General features: G+C 43.6%; 1 protein-coding gene across 1 annotated transcript in view; it reads left to right on the top strand.

The window, feature by feature from the left end:
- The first annotated feature begins 476 nt into the window (after nt 1–476).
- PPP2R3A (protein phosphatase 2 regulatory subunit B''alpha) overlaps nt 477–7,976 on the top strand; it is a 193,782-nt gene continuing 186,282 nt past the window's right edge. The window contains exon 1 of the mRNA XM_003265256.3: nt 477–655. The gene's annotated coding sequence lies outside the window, so the exon portion shown is untranslated. The remainder of the gene's footprint in view (nt 656–7,976) is intronic.

Raw genomic sequence — 7,976 nt, 5'->3', positions numbered from 1 at the left:
ACAGTTAACAATAACAGTTAAAAATAAATATCACTTCTTTCAAAATTCACACAACTTCTTGGGCTGAGTGAAATGTGGCGCAGGTGCAGGACTCTGGGAAGACAGGAGTGCCAGGGAACCTCTGGTCAGCAGCGCGCTGCCCTCAAGGGGCCTCCTTGAAGGCCCCTTGAGAGGGCAACACAACTAATGACGATAACAATAACAACGATGACAATATTGACGATGACAATAACAGTAAGAAATCCGAACAAGAGACTCGAATCTGTCAAATAGCAGCGACCACCACGAATCGCGTCCCCGCAGCGCCGCCATACAGGAGACTGCCCTGGCCGAGGCCACAGCGGCTCTCGCGGCGCCCCTGGAGGCCCCCTTCCTGCCTTGGCCAGAGGGGCGGGACGGAGGCTGGGGACGGGGCCGGACAGTGGGCGGGGCCTGGCGCGCGGGCGGGGCTCCGGGCGGCCGCAGAGGGTGGGGCCGAGGAGGAGGAGGAGGAGGAGGAGGTAGGGGCCTGTGGGTGGCTGGGCGGGGCGCGCTCGGGCCTCAGCTCTTCACGCGCCGCATTCGTAGCCCGAGAGTCCGCGCCGCGGGGAGGCTTGGAGGCGAGCGTTGCCCGTGAGCCGAGGCAGCCGCCGGAGGAGGAGCCGCGGGCAACGAGGTAGGCGCGGGGACAAGGGCAGCACGGCCTGGAGCTTTCAGCTCCCTCGTCTTGGCCCGAGGGGGTGGCGAGGCTGGGGGGCGGTGCGCGGAGGCCGGGGCGGGCGGGGCCGGGACCTGGGGGCGGGGACCGGCCTGGCCCAGGGGCCACACTGAGCCGACTGGGCTGTGGAAGTCGGAATTCCAGGCGGTGCGGTGCGGTGCCTCGGCGTGGCCGGCCGGTTCCGGGACACGGCAGCCCGGGAGGTGTGGAAACTGCCAGCCCCAGGGGCGCCCGCGGAGGAGGGTAGGCGGGGGCGGCCTGGGCCCTCCCACTTTTCAGGGCTCCTGAGCCAGTTCGCCCGCACAGCCCTCGGGAACTTGTTAACAGGAAAGCCTGGCAGAGAAACAAATGCCAGCGTTTTGGAAGAACTGAGAGTCACGTCGTTAGGCGCTGAGGCTTTCTTTTCCTTCCCCGCCCCCTGCCCAACCTCGGCCCGACTTGGCCAAAGAAGGATGTGTCACCAGCTCTGGGCCGCGGGCGGGATTCCCGGCCCGCCAGGAGCCGGGGTACCTGAAACAAAGGTAAACGGAGGCCGGGCGGCCCCTGGCCCTGCACCGCGGCCGCGCTGGAGCGCCTCGGTGGGTCTCTCCCGCGCCGACCTGGCCGCCGCCGCGGAGGGGCGTTCTCCTGGGGGACCTCTCGATGGAAACCAGCTGGCCGGGCTTGGAGTTGATGTTGCGTCCGAACTCTGTTGTGTTCACGTTATTCCCAGTCCTCCCACTCTGGTAAAGCTAAAGGAAATTTTACCCAGTCTTGGTGGTCAGCAAATGTAGGGGAAGACAAATTGTTGTTTGTAAATTATAAGATATTTTCTAATTAGGAAATGGCCTGAAAACATTAAATTCTTAACACGTAAGCAAAAAAAGAGTAATTCCTTCCAACATCTGAGGAAGTATTCCTTCTCAAATCTTCATTTATGTACAAAACATCCCCTACACCTTTGGTGCCAGGCATTTTTCTTTGTTCTTCCTTAGTCTCAGGCCTTAGTTTCTTGTAAACAGAGAACCCAGCGCCTAGACCCTAAGAATTGCCATACTAGGTCAGAGCATGGGCGTCCAGTTCAGTAGGCAGCCGGCTTGTGTTGTAGTAAAACTGTTTTTGTTTTTTTTTCTTGGTGACATGTTAAAAATTATCTCAGTTTCTTTCAATAGTATCCATGAAAGCCTTTTAAAAATTTTCTAAGCCACTGCTAATTTACACACACAGTTTATTTACATTTATTGCATCCAAATGGCCCTTTTATCACCTCTGGCAGAAGAACTTAATGGCATGAGATACTTGTGGAAAAAAACTTAGATCTTTTATACAATCTAGGAGCTCAGAAATCTAGGAGATTTCTAGGAGAACAGGGAAACAGATCAAAAAGGTTTTTAAAAAACAAAGCTTTGGGAAAGTGTTACTGGGGCCAATCTGGCTGTTGAGTTCAAAAATAGCTTTATCCACTGACAACCTAAACATTGAGCAGTTAAAGATTTATTTGTACTCATAAGCATTTGCATATTTTAAAATGTAGCTTAACATTCTGGAGAGTGAAGGGCCTATCTGACTTTATCTTGGGCTGAATTAATTTGGCCTTAATGTTCAGCTGAAACCATCTACTCTAAGAGAATGGAAGTTTTGTTTCAGCGGGAAAGGAAAAAAGGAAATGAGTAGTTTTGGAGTATGGGGTACTTGGGGGCACCTGTTCAAATCATAACTTTGCTTTTAAACTCTTCAGAGACTCCTCCCTGCTCCTGACAAACAGTCCCCACTGATCTGGCCCCCGTTACCTTTCAAACACACAGCTGAAGCTTTACTTCTGCCCTGAAGCTTTGCTTGACACCCCCCCCCATCCCCCAAAAAGAAAACAGATATTTAAAAATCACCACCCTCAGAAGTGCAATTGACAGCTCTTTTGAGTGTTATCGTCCTCTGAGTCAGTTTCTCATTTGTAGTTCTGTTGACATTTTAGGCCAGGTAATTTCTAGTTGTGGAGGGCTATCATGTGCAGCGTAGGATGTTTAGCAGCATTTCTAACCTCTCCTGAGGAAGAGATACCAGTAGCACTCCACACACACAAAAATGCTTCAGACATCGCAAATGTCCCCCGGGAGGACCAAAATCACCCTTAGTTGAGAACCACTGTTGTGAGCAGACTGCTGCCTTAACTCTAGTGACGCAGCATTGTCCTCATTTGCTTAGGTGTTTACTATACTAAGCTTGAGGGCGGGAACAGTTACTCATTTATTTAACAGATTTCTGAAGGCCTGTTTTGCCAACTGGACACTAGGTTAGGTATGGAAATAGATTAGTAAAAACAACTCTTCGTATCTGGACTTTACAGTCTAAAGAGGGTGACATGTATACATGTATAAATGTACATTTATCTCATTACGATTGTGTTAATTTCTGGGAGAAGTACAGGCAGCTCTGAGCGCGTAAAACAGATGTCCTGATGTAGTTTGGAAACTGGGGAAAGTTTCCATGGGGAAGTGACCTTTGAGGTGGACGGTGAAGGATTAACAGGAGTTACTAGGTGAAGCTCACGGGAACAATATTCCAGGCAGAAGGAACAGATGTGAATGAATACCTTGAGGAAGAAAGGAACAGGGCCGCTTTTGGGAACCCAGAAGCCAGGAACACGGAGAGTGATGACACAAAATGAAGCTAGGAAAATAGGCAAAGGCTGTCCACTAGCAGTGGTTCTCAGTCCAACACTCTCATCAGAACCACCAGAACTTAAGACCGATGCCTGGGCCCTCCTCCAAGCCTATTAAATCAGAGCATTTTTGGTGCTCCCTCCCCCAGCCACCATTTTCCCTGTCTTCCAAAGGAATAACCACTGATACTAGTTTTGTATATCGTTGTAGGCATTTTTTGTGGGCATTCAAGGAAATGCATGTCTTTCCTCTTACTGTTTTACACAAATGGTAGCATACTGTACACTCTGTTTTCTTAACAATGTCTTGGGAATCTTTCCACTTCAGTATATAGTTTTCCTTATTTTTTTGAATGACTGTACAGTATTTCACTGTATGGATATACCACAGATTTTTTAACCATTCCGCCACTGACAGACATTTAGATTGTTTCCAGTAATTTACCATAAACAGTACTATGAATATGCTGTTTCATATGTGAATAAATATATTTATAGGGTAAATTCCTAGAAATGGAATTTTTGGGTCAAATAAACACGCACACATATATTTACATAAGTACATATGTAATGCATGTATATGTGTATATATTTGTAATTATTTGTGATTATAAAATATTCTGGTCATATTAGAATGCTTTGGAAGGAAACAAGATTGAGTGTGGGAGACAGCTGCCCCTAATTAAGGTTACTGTGGATAACAGAGAAAAGGTGGTGGCTGAGAGAAAAGAATGATCGTATTGGAGATGGAGAGAAGTACATATATTCATGAGATATATTTAGGAGGCATAATTGATAGGATTTGGTGGTTGATATGGTACAAAGGTTGAGAGGGAGAAATGAGATCCTAAGATGACTCCCAGGGTTCTAGCTTGCCCAACCAGTGAATGGTGGTGGTGGTACCTGAAATAAAGAACATTTAAGGATAAATAGTTTTGAGATGAGTTTAAATCACAGTTTACATTGGGACTGCTGAGATTTTCAAGTGAGAGGTCACATAAGCATTTGACAATTCTAATTCAGAGCCAAGAGCAGAGGGCTAAACTGGAGGCACAAATTTTCGGGTGTAGATTAAAGGCTGTGGACGAAATTATCTAGGGCAGTGGTTGCAAAGCAGTAGCCCACAGCTGAATCTGACTCACAGATGTTTTGCCCATACAGTGGTTTTGTTATTGTTTAATTTTGAATTAGTTGCCTATATTTTAAAATGTGAAGATTTCTCATGAAAAACCCAGATTTGGGGTTTCTCTTTAAAAATGAGAAAATGTAGCACTACTGAGTTGGTCTTCCAATATGGCAGCAATAATTGGAGCTAAGTCACAGATGATCGCAGCTCTTCTATTTCACTACAGAGCCCACCACTCCCTAAAATTATGCCTGGCCCACTTTGCTCATTTATTTCTCTGACTGTAGGCTTTTGAGCATGTGATCCCTGGTCTGGGAAGAGAGCATAGAACAGTGTTCTCATCTTGGTTGCACATTGGAATCACTGAATGATTAAAAAATACTAATGCTGTGGTCCACCTAAGAAATTTCTTTTTCTATTTACTTGATCTGATTTGCTGCCTTGGATGAATCTGAGGTGATTCCACTTAGCTGCGGAAGTTGAGAACCACTGACAGAGATTAAGAAAAACGGGCTCAGGCCCAGCATTTTGAAGTTTAGTAGAGGAGGATAGCCCAGGAAGAGGATGAGAAGTGGCCACAGAGGTACAGTGGAATGACACCTTGCTCAGAATTAAAGTGTGCAAACTTAACTGAATGCGTTCTACCATGTTTTTTATTGAATGAGAGAGAGAAAAGTTTTATTTACTTGTATACAGGTATGCGATATTTAATGGGCCATTTAAAGGATTTTCAAGAGTAATTTAAGCAATATTTGGTTTTTTGTCTTAGCTGTTTCCTTCACAATCTAATTCTAGTTTAAGATGCATCATAAAAGGTGAGAGAAGAATGTTTCAAATAGAGAGGTGTCATCAAGTAAAGATGTGGACCAAAAATTATCTGTTGAATTTAGCAAGATGGAGTCTTTGACCTCAGCAAGAACCATTTTAGATTGGAAGAGGCAGAAACCAAAATGAAGTGGGTAAAAAGTAAGGAAATGGGAGTGGCAAGTGTTGGAAATTCCTTTCAGAAGCTTGCCCAAAAAGAGGAAGTGGAGAGGGAGGATGAGGTGTCTTACATGCCTACTATGTAGGTGTTAGTCTGTTGGTTACTCAAACGTTTCTCCTAACTTTTTAGGGATGTAGGTCAATGGTGTCTGATTACCCCTCTCCCACATTCTTAGGGGTCTTGTTTTGGAGACTACTTTTTACTGAGAAGAAATTTTGCCAGGACTCTTGAGGCTTTTGAAGGGGCTGACTCAGATGTTGGTGATTAGGCCACAAGTTTCTTTCTCAACTGGAAAGCTGTAGAGCTCCTAAAGGCCAGCAGTGATCTGGGCTCCAGTGACCCTGACATCATCCTCCCATTGAGCTGATGAACAAAGACTATATTGTTGGTATGCTGAAAATGGAATACTTGGCTATGTTAGGGAATGTGTATCTAACTGTGAGATTCCCAGGAATAGTTTTTGCAGCTGTGTTTTTTTCAATTAACTTGATATTATAGCTTAATTTTCCAGTTGCATGCATGTAAAAACTCTCATACTTTGAAGTTTTTATCATTGATAGTACCTGAGGGATATGGATGTAAGTTGGAGATGTAGGCCCTCATTGAGCTCAGAAAGAAGAAAGCACTGAGCAAACTGGTTTCCAAAAAGTTGTGTGAAGACTTCTACCTCGAAGACTTGGTGTTAGAGTGACTGTTTAGGATGGGTTGTAATGCAAATGGTCACAACCAGTTTGTCTTTTATCCATTTCTGCCACATTGGCAACCTTAACCTGGCAGAGAGGCTTTTAAGGTCAATTTTCTGCTTCATTTTTCTAAGAGTTGTAGCCTGCCAACAGAACAGAAAATATAAGGGATGGAAAATGCCAAGAATTATTGGTGAAGAATGGTTTTGATTAATTGAAGGCATAAACCTCATTGCTATACTCTTGAAAACAGGAATATCATCTTGTGAGGGACCAGACTTCATAGCTGTCATTGGTTTATCAGTTAGGTGGATGATGGTTAACTTCTGTATAAAGGATGACTTTGTGACATGAAAGCAGACCTTGGTCCAAGATAGTTTGTAATGGGAGTCCTTTATAAGAAAATATTTTATTTAGAAACTTGTATATGCTTGGACAGCTGTGGGAATTCCATCATCACAAATATGGTTAGGTACTATGCCTGGATGGCAGTATATAGAGGCAAAAGTCCATTACCAAGGTGGTCCAGAGCTCCTTTTGTTTGTGGAGGAAACAGGATGGCTGAGTGGGCAGAGGACTTGGAGTCAGTTCCTGAGTATAGTGCCTGGATTTATCAAGGGTGAACTGTGTGATTTTTTTTTAATTGAGGTAAAGTTAACCATTTTAAAGTGTACAAATCAGTTACTTCAGTATGTACATTCACAATGTTGTGCAGCCATCACCGCTATCTAATTCTGGAACATTTTCATCACCCCAAAAGGAAACCCTGTACCCATTAAGCAGTCACTCGCCATTCCTCTTTACCCCTACCGTCTGGCACCCACCAATTTGCTTTCTGTCTGTATGGATTTGCCTATTCTGAAGATTTCATATAAATGGAATCATACAATATGTAACTTTTTGTGCCTGGCTTCTTTCATTCAGCACAATGTATACGAGCAGGTTGTAGCATGTATCAGTACTTCATTCTTTCTTTGGCTGAATAATACTCCATTGTATGGATATACTACGTTTTGTTTATCAGTTGACATTTAGATTGTTTACACCTTTTGGCTCTTATAAATAGTATTGCTAAGAGCATTCTTTTACAAGTTTTTGTTTAAATACCTGTTTTTAATTCTTTTGTGCATGTATCTAGGAATAGAATTGCTGGATTATGCAGTAATTCTATGTTTAAAAAGTTTTTGAGGAACTCCCAGACTGTTTTCCACAGATGCTGCACACTTTTACATTTTTTCCAGCAATTTTGGAGAATTCTAGTTTCTCCACCTCCTCGCCAACACTTGTTGTTTTCTGGTTATAGCCATCTTAGTGGGTGTGAAGTGGTGCCTCATTGTGGTTTTTATTTGTATTTCCCTAATGACTACTGACGTTGAGCGTCTTTTCATGTGTTGGCCATTTGTGTATCTTTGGAGAAATGTCTGTTCAAGTCTTTTATCAATTTTTTAATTGGATTGTCTTTTGGTTGTTGAGTTTAAGAGTTTTTTACATATGTAAATATGGATACAAATCAGGTTTATGATTTGCAAATACTTCCTCTCTTACTGTGTGCTGTTTTTCACTTTCTTGTTAGTGTTCTTTGCACAGAAGTTTTTAATTCGTGTGAAGTTGAATTTGTTTTTTCTTTGATTGTGTATGCTTTTGGCATTATATCTGAGAATCTATCACCAAATCCAAGGTCCTGACAGTTTACTCCTGTGTTTTCTTCTGGGAATATATAGTTTTAGTTCTTAACATTTAGCTATTTGGTGGATTTTGAGTTAATTATTGTATGTGAGGTAAGGATTCAACTTCATTCTTTTGCATGTGAATATCCAGCAAAATTTGTTGAAAGAGCTGTGTGATTT

The sequence above is a fragment of the Nomascus leucogenys genome, chromosome 8 (genome assembly GCF_006542625.1).
Source record: "Nomascus leucogenys isolate Asia chromosome 8, Asia_NLE_v1, whole genome shotgun sequence".
In the NCBI taxonomy this organism is placed as follows: Eukaryota; Metazoa; Chordata; class Mammalia; order Primates; family Hylobatidae; genus Nomascus; species Nomascus leucogenys.
This window is presented reverse-complemented; position numbering and strand designations above follow the sequence as displayed.